General features: G+C 34.7%; 2 protein-coding genes across 8 annotated transcripts in view; both read left to right on the forward strand.

The window, feature by feature from the left end:
* Positions 1-5049, forward strand: part of LOC143226376 (uncharacterized) — a 37836-nt gene extending 32787 nt beyond the window's left edge. For 4 of the 6 annotated variants that reach the window (XR_013014579.1, XR_013014578.1, XM_076457264.1 and 1 more), the window contains one exon: positions 3589-5049. The gene's annotated coding sequence lies outside the window, so the exon portion shown is untranslated. The remainder of the gene's footprint in view (positions 1-3588) is intronic. The other 2 variants (XM_076457266.1, XM_076457263.1) reach the window with 1 other exon arrangement.
* A 6713-nt stretch (positions 5050-11762) lies between these two features.
* The window catches only part of LOC143226378 (sodium/potassium-transporting ATPase subunit beta-2-like), a 37039-nt gene continuing 34018 nt past the window's right edge, over positions 11763-14783 (forward strand). The window contains exon 1 of one of the 2 annotated variants that reach the window (XM_076457269.1): positions 11763-11896. The gene's annotated coding sequence lies outside the window, so the exon portion shown is untranslated. Of the gene's footprint in view, positions 11897-12258; positions 12413-14783 lie in introns of those variants that run through there. The other variant, XM_076457270.1, reaches the window with a different exon arrangement.

Consider the following 14783-nt stretch of genomic DNA (forward strand, 5'->3'; position numbering starts at 1 on the left):
ATTTGTGACAGCGGAAACGAGTTGGAAAGATGTTTGGCAAAGAGAAGACAGTGCTTACAATCGGAAGTATCTGTTTTCCTCAGATGACTCGAAGAAAGGTCACAGGTGAACGTAGTAACAAGTCGTGGATGAATGGGTTGGTCATTAGATTCGGTAGCATCATCCAATGACAGAACCAACTGTGTCAGAATATGAAGGCTAAATGGTGGAATGGCTGACTAGCAATTCTGAAATAGCAAAGCCCAATGAGGAAAGAAGACAACCCCTACTTGGATGCTGTGGTAAAGATTGAAACTTGGGATCCTATTACAATGAAAGTTGGAAACGTCAGAGGTGAAAAACAGATTCTGGATGGACTAAGTACGGAGAGCTCTTGTGTAGAACCGAATCCCCTGATGGTACATGAGTCCAACATCTTCAAGGCAGAGGCCTTGGCAGTACTATAGACTAAAGACTCATAGTTCAGCTTGGATTGTATGAGGTCATGATAGATCTTGAGCATGAAACATATATCCTGTCGCCAAGAGATGGAAGAAAAATGACGTAGAGAATGTTCAGTGCATTTGTACACTTGGCATGAAGCTGCTTAATATAAGAAACGAAAGAAAGCTTATGGTAAAAAATACATCCCAAAACAAAGTTCTGGGAACCACAAAACGAGCAACACAATTGAGACAGAGCTTAGGGTCTGGATGTAAACCCTGTTGATGGCAAAAATGAATGCAAATGGTTTTATAAAAAAGAAGGTGAAACAGTTTGCTGTGGCCAATCCCAACACGTCTTAAAGACTAAATGTAGTCATGAGTAAATAATTGTTGCTATATACAACTTCGCGAATTGGGCCAATGTTTACCTGTTGGTTAATATTTTGATACAATCCATAACTGATTTGTTGAAGGATCTCTATATAGTACAGTTTGGTCCACATGGAACAATTTGTTTGTTTTTTGAATTTCTTGGAAAGCTTCACGAGGGTTAATCATGAAAAAATAAAAATAAAGATGAAAATTGCAACTACAATTGTAAATTACAATTGAGTTGTAAAGTTTTTTTTTGTTTTTGAATTTCGCGCATAGCTATACGACGGCTATCTGCGCTAGCTATCCCTAATTTAGCAGTGTAAGACAAGAAGGAAGGCAACTAGTCATCACCACCCACTGCCACTATTAAGCTACTCTATTACCAATGAATAGTGGGATTGACTGTAACATTGTAACGCCTCCACGGCTGAAAGAGCTAGCATGTTTGGTGTGGCGGGGATTCGAACCTTCGATCCTCAGATTGAGAGTCAAGTGCCTAACCACCTGGCCATGCTGGGTTACCACAAGAATCAAGAGCTAATTTCAGGAGACAGTTCTTCTCAAAATTATGTAAAGGTTTACTTGTGGTGAAGACATGCACTTTACTTTGTCACCCCAATCTTACGGTTTGGCAGAATGGATAATACAAAATACTTGCCAACTTTAACCTTCACCAAATCATTTGGAGTGAATATTTACTGTATCCCCCTGATGGGATATATGGTTACAGAATATTTATCTACAGGTTGTGTGAATAATTTCCTTTTCTCCGAATATGATGTAATGGTCCTCCATCTAGAGCATATGTTTGATAGTACCCTCAAGAATGTGTGGAATGTTTAAAGTCTACATTAGATGATGTGCACAAGTTTGCACTTCAACAGCTAGAAAAGGCTGCCGTTTTTCAAAAGAAGTGCTATGACAATATTCTAAATAACAGGATGTACAACCTTCGATACTGGACCCGAAGGTACCTCGTACTCTGACATTGACATATGAGTTAAGTAGATACAAACTGCATGAATTTCGTTGATTAGTTGCATCTGTATGTTACAGATGAAGTTCCTGTACACTAGCTCAACCAGGAGTCAGACTGAAATTGACAATTCAGTATAAAATGAGAATGCCATTTACTGTTGAGTTGGTTCATCCAACGAGGATGAAAGAACAGACATTAATGATGTGACTGACTACAACAAGCAAGATGAAGAAACTTAAGAGTTAGGAGCAAAAGACAGGTCCAGCAGTTAGCCAAGCCATCGCAAATGGCTTATTGATGGATGTGGCTGAGGTTGACTATTAGGAAATTAGGATGGTTTGTCGATCGTAAAATTAACGGGACCTAAAGGGCTTAAGAGTCCTTACTTTTTAAGATAATGAGTAGAATTTCACTATAGGCAATATCTACTGGATATCAGATGATAGCTGCTCGATTATTACGACTACGATGACTTGTGTTAATAGATATAGTGTCTAGTATATCATCAGTTTATAAAGAAAGCTCAACTGAAATGATGTTACAATTCTTGTCTTATGAATGAAGCTTTGGGATCATAGAGGCAAGTGAGGAAACCTCTATGGATCACGCCACCTAGTGCATGCCAAATCCTCCTCTTACAAACCTGAAGAATGTATGATGTTTTCCTACGTGCAACGAGGGTCTTGTGTGTTTTCTCTGAATGTATATTAATATACTATAGTAACAGTATGAGTATTAATTCTAGCTGATGAGAATTTGAGTTGAAATATTTTAATTTGGCTTAATTCTGGCAGTGATTATTTATTTTATGATGCCTGAAATGGTTCCGAGATGGCAGCACATCAGAGAACTGCACCAACTGAGTGTTAGGTGTAAAAGTAACCCAAGAAGGTTATTAGATTCAAGAAGCAGTAGCTTATAACTACTAGAGTATATAACAATGAGTATATAAAGGTGATATATGTGTATTACATCATATGTGTGTGTGATGGAGGGGCCTTAAACACATGTATGGAAACTATATAAAATCATGAGTGAGAGTTGTGTGACCTGTGTGATATTATTTGAAGATACAATGCATCTGGTATTTTCATTAATATCAGATTTTAACATTGAAATATTTGGCAGATAATGAAGTTTCATGAAAACATAATAGTAGTAACAAGGAATTTTACATTATGTGTAAGGTTCCTCTATAAGAGTATTCCAGGACATTAAAATATTCATAATCGGGTGAAATTATCAGTATTAAATGAAACGTACAAACATCAGCTTAGATATACCTAATGTAAACTTGATGTACTCAGTGGCTTATTTGATTGTGATGTAACGTTTCGGTTATAAAAATCGAATTGTTTTGTAAACACACAGTTTTCTGAATGTTTTCTTAGTATCATTTCAGTACAAAGTGTATTTATAATATATGAAAATGCAGTCTGTGGGTATAGTTGTAGAGGGACAGGATGTAAAACCCACGTGGCGAAACTCGGTAAGTCAACCCAAGCTGCTCCCCAGTGACACAGCGGCATGTCTATGGACTTGCAACGGTAGAAACCGGGTTTTGACACTCGTGGTGGGCAGAGCACTGATAGCCTATGGTGTAGTTGTGTGCTTAATTACAAATAAACTCACTCAAGTTAGTAGTAAAGATATAACTGGGAAGAGGTTCCTATGAGAAACCAATGTAAATATTAGTGCAAAATAATAACAGTAAAAAATAAGGACTGTTGTAGTCTAATGTGAATTAGCTCATGTATGTACGAACCATTTTCACATACTTAATCCCATTCCTTTTTACTGCATCCCCAGACTTAGAAAAAATCTTCTGAAGCTTGAATCCTCTTGGCAGGTAATCAGGTTCTGTGAGGGTTACAGCAGAATGGGTTGTGAGGGTTACAGCAGAATGGGTCTCTGGATGATGTCTGTTGTTAGAGATCATACCACCAAGCTCAAAGTCATCAGTGCAATAACAACAAATAAAGTAGTTCAGATAAGCCAACTGGTAAAGATTACAACAAAACCGCATCTAAGTTTTCTATCACTGAGAAGATGTTGACGTTTGTCACTAAACCAACCACCATTCAGCTAATCAAGATGAAGTGAGGGACTTTATCCTGAGCAATGGTTGAAGCACCATCAATGAAATGTCCCCCAAGAATAGCCATAGAAACTGCTAGAGCAGATTACTTTCTGTTTCGTCAACTTATATAAAACATGAATACGATGTTTCACTTTGATTATTATTTGCTGTTGAAATCATACATAAATAGTTATATCAGTGAACCTTACTTGGTTTTTATCTGAATAAGCTTTCTATTTAAAGTGTTTAAATGGCTTATTTTATTTTCCCATACAAATTGTAATTTACTGTTGCTTTTTATTTCATTTTGCTGTATGTGAATTTTGTATGTCTTTGTAAGTTTGATTTTGTGCGGAGAATATTGTGTACTTTGAAATGTGTGTTGCACAGTATTTTATATTCAGAAATGGTGTAATTTTGTTTTATAATTGAACTGATTATGTCTAAATTATGTATTTTCTTCCTTAACAGCGCTTTGATTTATAACATGAAAAATTTATATTGTCTGTCAAGTTAAAGTATTAAATGTGTAATGTTTGAATTGTGTTTTTTTATGAAAGGATTGTGTTAACCTGTGTTGATGTGTGTTCAGATATGAGAAAATGTTACAGTTCTTCTTGACCAATGTATGCTCGTAAATTTTATTAGTTTTAATTGATATCAGCTTGAGGGAAAATCTGAAACAAATATATCAAGTATTTTTTACCTCCTTCCTTAAATATAGTAATTTTGCAAGACAGTTTGTTTATACTAGATACTTGCAGTTTTTAAATAGCACGTGATCTAGAAAGCGAAGAAGCTGATTTTATTCTAGCTACACTTATTCTATGTCATTCTCTTGAAGATAAATCTTGTTTGCCCATGGGAGGTATAGCTGTAAAGTTACACTTTGTGCATGAAGGTTTTCAGCAGTTTTCTCCAATGGTAGAACGGGTGATATCTTTAGGTTGCAACTTCCCTTGTTTTTGAATAGAAAGAACGCGTAAACAGCACAAGATACTCTAGTTAAGCTAGCGTCACTAAGTCATATGAAATTTTGACAGTACATTATCGTCTTGGGTGAGTTTATAATTTGGAAGTAAACCCTAAGGAATTAGATCCAGCCTAAACACAGTTCCAGAAAAAGTGACTGACCAGCGCCCTATGCAAGTAAAAAAATGTGTTTGAATAAAGATTGTTTTCATTGCATATCACACTTTAGATTCACTCCATTTAAGTTTTAGCATAAAATCAGTAAGTTTTAGTAACATTCATAACTATTTCACAATTTATCATGCCGATATCCTATTCATCCTATTATATAGCGAACCTACTTAATTACTCTTTCAGGAAATAGATTTACCCCAAAATACCGCAAATATTTGACCCGAATTTCTCTTTTCAGTTTCAAATATTTTATAATTTTAGGTACAGATATGTCGAAAAAGTGACTTACAGTTTGATAAATATATGAAACTTTAACTGCTGCTTCAAACAGAACAAAAAACGCCTTTATTACAATCATGATAGGTTGCAAATTGTATATAAAAGAAGAAAAATTATATTTTGAAACAAGAAATACTAGATGTTTTCTCATAAATTCAATTATTCGCAATCATAATTTATAAGTCATTATAACAATATTAAAATGAATTAATTTCAAATCAGTCATATTAAGTAAATCAGCTTGCTGAAACAAAAAGATAAAACTGCTACTTGACTGATAATAAGCTTTAGATCAACACTTAATATATCAAAAGATGCGGAAACATAAATTTTTAAATTCTCAATTGCAATGGAAAATAACTTCGTAGTGGAGAATAATTAAAGAACCTAGTAGAGTTCTGCTTTGATTAGACCACCACACGAACCTAGTAGAGTTCTGCTTTGATTAGACCACTACACGAACCTAGTAGTTCTCCTTTGATTAGACCACTACACGAACCTAGTAGAGTTCTGCTTTGATTAGACCACTACACGAACCTAGTAGAGTTCTGCTTTGATTAGACCACTACACGAACCTAGTAGAGTTCGGCTTTGATTAGACCACTACACGAACTTAGTAGAGTTCTGCTTTGATTAGACCACTACACGAACCTAGTAGAGTTCTGCTTTGATTAGACCACTACACGAACCTAGTAGAGTTCTGCTTTGATTAGACCACTACACGAACCTAGTAGAGTTCTGCTTTGATTAGACCACTACACGAACCTAGTAGTTCTCCTTTGATTAGACCACTACACGAACCTAGTAGAGTTCTGCTTTGATTAGACCACTACACGAACCTAGTAGAGTTCTGCTTTGATTAGACCACTACACGAACCTAGTAGAGTTCGGCTTTGATTAGACCACTACACGAACTTAGTAGAGTTCTGCTTTGATTAGACCACTACACGAACCTAGTAGAGTTCTGCTTTGATTAGACCACTACACGAACCTAGTAGAGTTCGGCTTTGATTAGACCACTACACGAACTTAGTAGAGTTCTGCTTTGATTAGACCACTACACGAACCTAGTAGAGTTCTGCTTTGATTAGACCACTACACGAACCTAGTAGAGTTTTGCTTTGATTAGACCATTACACGAACCTAGTAGAGTTCTGCTTTGATTAGACCACTACTACGTGTTTCTACAGAAGAACAACAGTATAAATCTCTCTACCGTGTTTATACTGCTTAAAATAACTTTGAAATAATATTTAATGTATCTCATAAACACCATCGGGTCCCATATTATGACCCATTACTTTAGTTAAATGATTTAGCAGTTTTAGAATCTGAGTTAATATAGATAGCATAATTACATCTTATGATTATATAAGTAACATCGTCTCTTTGTGAATATTGTTACTTATCATTTTGATATTGCTAACTGAAAAGACACATGAATGTAAGACACAGCGAGAATAATTAGAAACTCTAAGATCTAGCTGGCAGTGAGTAACTGTGAAAAATCAGATTGATTATTAAATAAAAGGGAAAAAGGATCTGTACGCAATAAAACAGTTGAAAACAACAACTTCTATTTGATTGTTTTTTTTTAAGTGTCAGATAACATTACAGAACTGCACAAAACCAAAAGTAGAAACGATAGACTTCACTGAACAAAAATTCCGGATGAGACTGTTCTTCACCTAACCTGAATTGTACCACAGCCAAGAGAAGCTAGTAAATAGTCTTACCCAGGATGCTATACCCCAAAACAGACAACAGAAAAGTCTCAGCAGTATAAAGAGGGAAACAGTGATGACAAGAATGAGGTATGGAATACACTTGTGTGTATCAGTGGAAAGTCAGTGATGACAAGAATGAAGTATGGAATACACTTGTGTGTATCAGTGGAAAGTCAGTGATGACAAGAATGAAGTATGTAATACATTTGTGTGTATCAGTGGAAAGTCAGTGATGACAAGAATGAAGTATGTAATACATTTGTGTGTATCAGTGGAAAGTCAGTGATGACAAGAATGAAGTATAAAATACACTTGTGTGCATCAGTGGAAAGTCAGTGATGACAAGAATGAAGCATGGGATAGACTTGTGTGCATCAGTGGAAAGTCAGTGATGACAAGAATGAAGTATGGAACACACTTGTGTGTATTAGTGGAAAGTCAGTGATGACTAAACTGCATAGCTTGCAGAATGCAACCATACTACCATGGAGAGCAGCGAAATCATCTCTTTGTGACATCCTGTGCTCTTTTACTAATCATTCAAGTATTACTAGAATAACTACAACATCTCATTCGCCATATCAGCACTGCAGAGAGTTGGCATACGAAACAATAACACAAACTTCAAGTAACACGAAAAATACGCCACTGCTGCAATGCTTGTCAACGAAACAACATGTAAACTGAGAAAACATGAAAAGGTTGAACACTGCCAGAGGCAACATTGGTCAATTGGATAAAAGACGGTGGAAGTGAAGCAACTACTACAGTATATAGGAAGTACAGATGTTACTTGGTTATAATTAAATTGGACATTATTACCAGAAGAACCTTGAGGAAATTATTTGGGTTAGGAGAGCCTGTGACAAGGTTAGTGCCAAACTCCTCGAGCGTAAAGTAATTGTACATGTGACAGTATTAAAACCATGTTGTCTACATGGGATACCTGGTATTAAAAATAAAAGTAATAATAATGTAAAATAAAAGCTATACACAATGATTAATAATAATTGGTTATAAAGTAGAAGTGATCGCCGTTGGCAACTTGATTCCCTGTGGTTGATGGTTCGGGATGGTGCAATGCTGTCTGAATGGACACTGACAAATGTGCTGCAAGAGGATCTCATAAATGTGGAAAAGAGGCTTAATGCCAAACTTTAAACTTTTCTACTTTCTAAATAAGTAAATAGTTTTAACGTGAATATACTTTACCTAAGTGAACCACGATCTTAAGACGCTTCCCCTCGGTGTACTCAGCAGATATCCGATGTGGCTTTGCTATAAGAAAACACACACACACTCTAAAGACACACTGAAAACTAAAAGATGATAACAAAAAACCCTCGAAATTACCAATACATAGCATAGTCATACTAAATATTGTGTAATATAATGACATTATTATAGGCAGTATGCTAAAATAAAATAAATCATAAATTCATATCAAAGTAAATTCGACAGTACTGCCTCGATAGTTTCAATGTCACGTCCGTCACTAAGCCAAAATTATTTTCTTAAGTCACAATGCTGAGTGGGTTCCCATCTATATTAAGCTTATGATAAGTCAAATACGTTATCTTTTATTACTGTAATTAAAGGTAACTCACGAAGCATTTGTCCAATTTAACAATTGATCTAACTCATTCTATGGCATCTTAACATTCTCAATACAGCTAGAAATATCCAAATGCTTAACGTTGTCATCAAACTACTAGTTTACTAATTGTATCTCAGAACGGCTGGTATGATTATTAACACTTTTATTGATATCCATACCAGCCGTTCTGAGATACATTTTTATTTCAAGTGGGTTTCTTGTCATCAAGAATTAGTTTACTAATTATTAATACCATTTGTACAAATAAAAGCATCAAAGTTCCTTATCATTAGTGTGATTAAAAATACAAAAGTTCCAAACACTGACAACTGAAGTACTAATTAGCAATAATAATCCACTTTGTTAACTGGACTCTATTCATAACAACTTCTTTAGTTTCTTATCATCCAAATACCCTACAATCTAATGGACTAGTTTTTTTAAGAGGAACAATAAAAAACGATGTGTTTTATTAAGATAAAAGATAAACTGTTTGTTAGTTATTTTGGTTACACAAACACTGACCTTGATGATTGTAGCTGTGTTATCAAAACTAGTCTGCTAAAATATGTAATAAGGATTATATCTTTCATTGTGCTAAAAATTGTTTTGTGTTTTTTAACTGTTAGTATAGCAGCACAATGTGCCTAAAAGTACATTATGTCTAGTCTTTCCTTAACCACAACTGATGCGATTTTCTTAGTTAATCTTTAGTTAATATTTCAGCTTTATTCCTGATATCAGATCGATCTGGATTTCACTCTGGTAGAGGAATTAGTGGAAATAATGTAGTTTAACACTCCTACCAAAAGTGGGGCCTATTATGTCTGACTCATATCAGTAATACAGCAGAGCACGCTCTTGGTAGCAAAGAGGTTAGCCTGAGAGCTCATATTGCTAAAAATAGGGTTTCAATACATACGGTGGGCAAATACAGCCAATAGTGTTGTTTTACATTTAACAACAGACAAGCAAAATAGTTAAGTATTTATTAACATTTCTACCAAGAGTGGACTTATAATTCTGGACTGTGAACATCAATTGACTAAAGTTATTCTGAAATATACTTCGCAGTATCGATCATAGCAAGCAACTGAATAAGCTTTTTTATGAAACTTTCTTCCTAGTGTGGATCTTAAACATCAACAGAATAAATCATTTTGGAATATGCTTTCCGGTCTGGATCATGTGGTTTCTTTATACCAACAATAAGTTGTAGCACTTAATAGTTTGACAGTATTATTTCTTCACATTTTTCAGTACGCTGCATTGCCAAAACTTAAGAATGGCGTTCTTTTGTTTTTCTAAACCTGTATCTTCTTCTGCTATAGCGAGCGCCAGAAAGACGGTACCTACCACCGACCATATTCATCTTAATTCTAAGAGCCTACGAGTGGAAATAGAATAGAATATGTTATAATATATCAACCATACTATATCTGTCGTACACAGTAACTATGAAGCCTTTCTCCAAGCATTAGGACTCATCAGGTTGGCTGGGATAAGGCAGGCATAGTAGTGATATAGACGCTATAAATTCACGCCTCAAGCACTTTCCTGTTGACACTGTTTTAATTATAATTTTTTTTCTTATCTTACTTGTTTGTTTGAAGCTAAACACACATACACAATGAGGTATCTATGCTCTGTTCATCGTGGATATCAAAACCCAGTTTCCAGCGTTGTAAATCTGCAGATATTCCGCTGTGCCACTGGGGGTGGGTGGCTGTTATCTTGTACTTTTTTTATGAAATTAAAACAAATGTTATCAGAATATTTAAATTCTGCACAGTAACTTGTGGGTTTTCAGATTACTCCTCATTTAAATATACCGCAATGTTTTAGCTCCTAAGGGTTTTTTACAATATTTAAAAAAACAAAAGGACTGTTGACTATATAAGAAGAGAAACTATATTTTCTACTCTTGTTTCCCTTTAACTATTTGCGACAAATTTACTAAACTAGGGCACAAGAGGTATAAAAGTTTGGAAACGACTTGAACTGGTAACATAGAAAATTGTATTTTAAATTTAACATAATAAACGATATACATCGTTTCAACAAGTGTCATTATCATTAAATGCTTATCATTAAAAGAAAAGGCAACATTATAAACCTACACGACTTTTTTTTCAGCGGCAATGCAATGAATACAGAGAATCATTGCGTAACTTTGCGTTTAAGAACAAAGATGGCCAGGTGGTTAGGGCACCCGACTCAAAATCAGAGGATTGTAGGCTCAAATCCTCGTCCCACCAAACACGCTCGCCCTTTCAGCTGTGGGAGCGTCGTTATAAGTTACAGTCAATCCCATTATTCGTTTGTAAAAGAGTAGCCCAAGAGTTGGCGATGGATGTTTATGACTAATTGCCTTCCCTTTGGTCCTTCACTGCTAAATTAGGGAAAGTTAACGCAGAGATATCTCTCTTGTAGTTTTGCGCGAAATTCGTAATGAACACACAACAAAGGCCTTGAATATAAATTAGTTATCTGGTCAAATTATTTTTTCATTTGCAGCTCTAGATGGTTGCCTGCTTTGCTCATCTGATTAGCTGGCCTAACCACGTGAGACATTATTCAATTTAGAAACGCAAATACCGTTAACAACGTTGGTAGTTAATTGATGATTCGTAACACTTTTCATTGCGGTTTTAGTTTTGTAATGCACTGATTAATGACGCTATGTATTTTTAGAGGGTGTATTTTATTAAATTAGTTTCGTAAATTCAAGGTTTAGTTCTGTTTTATATGGTTATCTTACTGTTGAATAGAAATGATTAATATTTACCCTGTTTCCTAACGAATTATTGGGTAATTAATATTTCATTACAAGAAAACAATGTAAATAAATGTTATTGTTTTTAAAGATTGCTTGTTGTTATATTTAAATAAATGTTATTGTTTTTAAAGATTATTTGTTATTATATTTAAATCACTATGGAACAAAGGCGATGAAAAGTGTTACAATAAATATGCCCATTACGTTCTGATTTCCACAATTACCAAAAAGTGTTAAAGCAACAGAGAAGAACCATTAAAACACAAATATTTGAAAATAACTTATAATTCATTTATATCGTCAAAATAAGTTCTCAACAGATAGCGTATTTCTTTTGAAGCCAAATAATTACTTCAGTAACTATAAACCCAATTCAGCATATGACGCCAATAACTATAGGAAAACGCCAGATCTCTCTACAGTGAGCATGCGTGGCGTCGTCTATCCACGCTCACTTTCCCGCTAAATGACAAGGATTCGCTATGGATAATGTTTACATCGATTGGCAGGTAAGTGTTTTGTTTTTGCCTTTAAATTGCATGTAATGTTTGTCTGGTTTATGTCTCTTATTGCTGTTTAATAAAACATATCCATTTTATTAATTGGTGAGCAAGTAAATAATTCATCAGGGATTTTATGTTTTATCATTTTTAACTGCAAAAATGAGAAGGGCACTGTTAGTGTTGTTTTGCCAACAAGAAATGGCGTCAGTGGAAGGTCTACTATAGAATCGAAATTGTAGAAGTGGTTGCTAAAGACGAATTTTCAGACAAATAAATTGAGTATTGTTTCAAACAATAAGTATAACACGTCGTACGTCACATCTTTTAAAGTTTCATGTACAAACACTGTGGAAAAAACAACAACAAAAAACTGAACGCCAATCGAACGGAGATTGCGTGAGGCGCCATGCCGCCAGTAATGTTCTGTTTACATCTCAGTCGGATCGTGTTGGAAGGGAAATAAGTAACCTTTCCATGGCTCCACAGTACTGCAAGTTCTACTCAGTAGGAGCGAACTTCAATGTAAGTGGTATGTTTTTAAGTGAGGATTTTATTATGATAGTTGAAATATTAAAACAAAAGTGTTAGCGTTTTGTAATAAACGCAATAATACATGTTATAAAAATTCTGAATATTAAGAAAATACGCAGCCTTACAAAAATAGTACTTAACCAGCACAGGAAACTGGATCTATACTTAGAAAACTCAACTTTAGAATGTATTTGCAAATTAATATGGCTGCTAATACTGACATCATCAAAAGGAACATTATACAGTTTTTCAATGTATCTGGTCTTGAGAAGTACCCGTATATATTTGCAAAGTTGGCAAAATATCGTGTGACGTATAAGCAATGAAAAATGTTTCAGATGCTTTTCAGGATTAACAAAGTTCATTCAATGTTCGTGATATTATTTGCTCGAAGAAGTGCAGTGAGATAGGCAAGTTTCATTCGACAGTAGATGTAGCTTCTAAATTATTCGTTATGGCACTTTTCATGCGCTTAATATTTTACATATAATCAAAAGGAAGGATAGCGCTAAAGTCACGCAACATATTTAAACCTTAGATGAAATGTAAATTTATGGGAAAAGAAACAATAAAAAGTATGAAAATAATAAAATAAAGATACAATCTCAGCCACAGTATAAACACTCAACACCAGGGGGGAAAAGTTGTAAGGTTTTCTTACACTCAACACCAGAGGGACAAGTTGTAAGGTTTTCTTACACTCAACATCAAAGAGACAAGTTGTAAGGTTTTCTTACACTCAACATCAAAGGGACAAGTTGTAAGGTTTTCTTACACTCAACATCAAAGAGACAAGTTGTAAGGTTTTCTTTTGTAAGGTTTTTTTATTTATTTTTGAATTTCGAGCAAAGCTACACGAGAACTATTTGTGCTACCCGTGCCTGATTTAGCAGTGTAAGACTAGAGGGAAAGTAGCTAGTCATCACCACCCACTGCCAACTCTTAGGCTACTCTTTTACCAACGAATAGTGGGATTGACCGTATGTTATAACACCCCCACGTCTGAAAGGGCGAGCATGTTTGGTGTGATGGGGATTCGAATCCACGACCTTCGAATTACAAATCGAACACCATTACCACCTGGTTATGCCGGGCCTAAGGCATAAAGTGGGTCATCATGTAATGTGTCCTGATATTTTGACGTACTGACGGAATAGGCTCCCGCTGGGACGGCAGTAAGTCTTTAAGATTTACAATGGAAAAAAATCAGAAGCTCGATTACCCTCGTTAAACAGTGCAGATAGCCCGATGCAGCTATGCTATAAGAAAAACACGCACACTGAGAAAAGTAAGACACCGTTTGTTCAATTTAACATAAACTTCGCCAGCCGACATGTTTAAGAAAAAGAAGGAACATAAAAGACCAATTTTAGGCCCACAACGTCCTACATTTTTACCACGTTTTATTGTTTGCAGTCAAAAGCAGGAATATGATTGATCATAAATAATAGTAATAAGCAGAAAGATATAATAGGATACAATACATCAGTCGAGGAGACAGCAAAACTGACTGTATTTGTAACTTAATATTCCAGCCCCCAATATAATGTTTGGGCATAACTTCCAAGACATTAAAGTATTACTGTACTATAAGTCTGACCTAAATTATTAGTAAAGCACCTATTCCTTATCTTTCCATGTCATTGTTTGGATCTTTAAGGGTTCCAAAGAGATCCACCAGTAGCGGGTCTTATATAGGGAAGGTAATATAACTACATTAATCTATATATGATATGAAATATCCAATGATTAATTTCAATTATTTCCTTAAAAATAACTTTCGAATTTTGTTTTATTGTGCATAGTATAAAGTTACTTAAATCGTTATTTTCGAATTTATATAAATACTATTACATGTATCATAAAATACTTTAAAATCTTTAATTAAGATTTTTCATAAAATCCATTCAAAATAAATTTGTATGCAAACATTAATATTAGATATTAAGAACTGTACATTACTTCACATATACATATATAAACGATTTTATTCGTGTTAATAATTCAGAATTTTAGTGAAGAAATGGCGTCGCACATATTCCAATTAACGAAGCAAATATTTATGAAAAAAAAAAACATTTTAGGAATGAAAACAAAAGGTTTAGAATGTTTGTTGTAAACATATGTTACGTCTGGGTACATATAATGTATAAAAGAAAACAAGTTAGAAAACTTCTGTTAATTGACAGTAGGCCGTTAAGGGTAGGTGATGGTGTTGTACTAGTTAAACTGTTGGCTTGGGTATCAGTTGAGAGTTGAGGATGGTATTATACTGTTTGTTTTTTGTTTTGTTTTTAATTTCGCGCAAAGTTACTAAAGGGACATCTGTACTAGCCGTCTCTAATTTAGCAGTGTAAGACTA

The sequence above is a fragment of the Tachypleus tridentatus genome, chromosome 9 (genome assembly GCF_004210375.1).
Source record: "Tachypleus tridentatus isolate NWPU-2018 chromosome 9, ASM421037v1, whole genome shotgun sequence".
In the NCBI taxonomy this organism is placed as follows: domain Eukaryota; kingdom Metazoa; phylum Arthropoda; class Merostomata; order Xiphosura; family Limulidae; genus Tachypleus; species Tachypleus tridentatus.